A 2,804-nucleotide genomic window follows, 5' to 3' on the forward strand; every position below is an offset into this window, starting at 1 on the left:
GAGAAGAAAACAAGATTGTTGGTCAACTATATTAAATTTTAAAACAGTACGTTAATTAACACAACTGCATTTCACATGGCTTATTATGTGGTGTGACCAATGGACAAAACATGATCATACATATCACAGGGACGTTTATCACTTACTATGTGATAAGCAACTGCTTTAAATGTTCTTCCTTATAAAGAAGATAGCAATGAATTCCTCACACAGTCTCTACAATGATGATGATGATATATTTAAGGGGCTTAGGATAAATGCTTAGCATATTTAGGCCATTTTATAAAACAGGTGTGCTTTTATGAACTGAAAAGTTCCATTGCAGCAAAGCCACTGCCAAAGTGCCTCGTCAAATAATATGAATGACGAGGTCACCAGTTCTCCTGCATGTTAACATATTTTGTGATTATGTCTTTGGTGGGGAGTGGGGTGTTATTATACAAAAGTAAAGGAAAATGTAATAACTAATGGACTCGACGAGGAAGGATTTATAGTTCTTATCTAGAAGTCTGGAGTTGACTCAGGACAGGGTCAGCTTCTCATGAATGCTATCAAGGACTTGGATTCCTTCTATCACACTGTTCTTAATCCTTGGTTGTGGCTTTCATCCTCATGATCACAAGATGGCTCCTATGCTTCCAGTATCACATCTGAACTCCAGACACAAAAAGGGCAAAGAGATAAAGATCCAAAAACCTTCTCCACACAGAGATATCGTTGTTTTTATTTGTATAGGTAGTCATTTCCCAGCAGATTTTCAATTCTATCTTTTTTAAAAAAAAATACTCTTGTCACTTTTAATGTTTTTTAAAGAAATTACAAATAAGAAAAACAGCTTTCAGAAATAAACATATTCTAAACACCAGCCCAATTCGTTGCTTTTACCAAAATTTAGCACCAGGAGATCATATCCCATCTTCTTCACAAATGTGGGAAAGTCTTCAGGGCTCAATCCCATGGTTGCAGCACTGGTCATTGGATGAAAGTACGCCTTTCTGCGTCTACCTTCCAAAAAAGCAGAATCCAGAACAAAGTTCACACCTCCATCACCACAGAAGAGTGCCAAGGGTGTGGCACAGCTTTGGCCAACTTTTAGCTTTTCTAGCATGGCTGTTTCCTCAGCAAACCAAAGATCCCCACTCCCAACGCCTAACTGCTTGGCAAGATCATTTGAACATGAAGTGTCACCAAGCCAATAGCTTTTTTTCTTCCTGTCTCTAAGAAATAAGTTCTTACTGTGTGCTCCTTTCAAATGCTGGATATGAGGCGTCATTTCTTCAACTGTTCTTCAACTGTAAACACCTCCGGGTGCCCCACGACCTCCGTGCGGATGGCCAGGGTGCCCATCCGGCTGCTGCTCCAGTGAGGCCCACACCTCAGCACCCACCATGCTGCTGTCCTGACCAGCAGAGAGAGACTGCACAATTGTATCTTATTAATGAAAACAAAAAATAAAAAACAAACAAAAAAACCATACCACACAGTGTATTCAACACCAAGAGGACTGAGAGCTTTTAGATTTCATCGGGGCACATACCCATGCCTCTGGGTTGTCTGCGCTTCTGTGTGGATACGCTGACGTAATAATAAAGGAAGAAAGGGCACTGGATAGTCAGCCAACAGTGTCAGCTACACTAGGATTCAAACTACGTATTTTGCAGCTTGTACGAAGGCATGCCTAAGTACGATTTCAAAAGGCAAGCATATTTAAAATCTTTTCAATCAATTTTGCCTTTCATGAGGTACTTTAGACCATAGTCCAGCTTAGCAAAAAGCATTAGAATAGGCCTGGAGTCCTGATCTGGCCTTGGGTCTGTTACTAGTTTACTGCTTAGCTTGATGGAAATTACCAAGTTATTCTGCATACCCTGGTGCATCAACTGAGGGGGTCGAAAGAGATGATGTCTAACATCACTCTCAGGTCTTCACTTCTGTGGTTTTACGATTGTTGTATTTCTCTCCTGCTCTTTCCAAATATTACAATCCCAAAGCTTAATAATTTCTTGGAAAAACTGAGCTTTGATTAAAACAATCATCCAAAGGCTGTTTGTTGCTCTTAGAACTATGCTAGGCGGCATGTAAGACAGAAAACAAGTTAAAAACATGTTCCCTGTTCTCTACTGATGAAACTGAGTGCGTATGAAGTGGCCATTATTCACTGTGTGTGCAGAAGTTCCGAGAAGAGACAGGTCAGTATGAAGAAGCTAGAGACGGCACCATGAATGAAATGGAATTGGAACTCCTCTCAGTGGCATTTGAAATGAAATGCGAAGTAGAATGGAAGGATTTGGCTATGTGGAGAAGATACAGAGGCATGTCTCAAATGAAGGGTGACAGCATTAACAGAGATGAGAAGGGAAGCTTACTGTTTTGGGGGCCAAGGAAAGAGCCTATCCCAACTGAGTGAGTGAGCCTATGTTGGTGACTGATAGACCACAGGTTGATCATAGAGTTTGCACACCTTCTTCCTTCAATTCTTATTCTTTTTTTTTTTAAGTTTATTTATTTATTTTGAGAGAGACAGAGACAGTACGAGTCGGGGAGGGGCACAGATCGGGAGAGACCGAGAATTCCAAGCAGGCTCTGTGCTGCCAGCTGCAGACCCTGATGCGGGGCTTGAACCCACAAACAGGAGATCTTGACCTGAGCCAAAACCAAGAGTCCACTGCTTAACCCACTGAGCCACCCAGGCACCCCTGCAATTCTTACGCCTATGCAAATGTCCAGCAAGGACCACAGTGCTGCTTCCCTATCAAGTCCCTCTACGACTTGCATACACACATCACACGTATTTAGATCCAGAG

The 2,804-nt window shown here is 41.7% G+C and overlaps 1 pseudogene; it reads right to left on the reverse strand.

The window, feature by feature from the left end:
• Nucleotides 1-796: 796 nt before the first annotated feature.
• On the reverse strand, nucleotides 797-1,390 carry LOC131506056 (prolyl-tRNA synthetase associated domain-containing protein 1-like; annotated as a pseudogene).
• Between the last annotated feature and the right edge of the window lie 1,414 nt (nucleotides 1,391-2,804).

The sequence above is a fragment of the Neofelis nebulosa genome, chromosome 3, assembly GCF_028018385.1.
Source record: "Neofelis nebulosa isolate mNeoNeb1 chromosome 3, mNeoNeb1.pri, whole genome shotgun sequence".
Classification (NCBI taxonomy): Eukaryota; Metazoa; Chordata; class Mammalia; order Carnivora; family Felidae; genus Neofelis; species Neofelis nebulosa.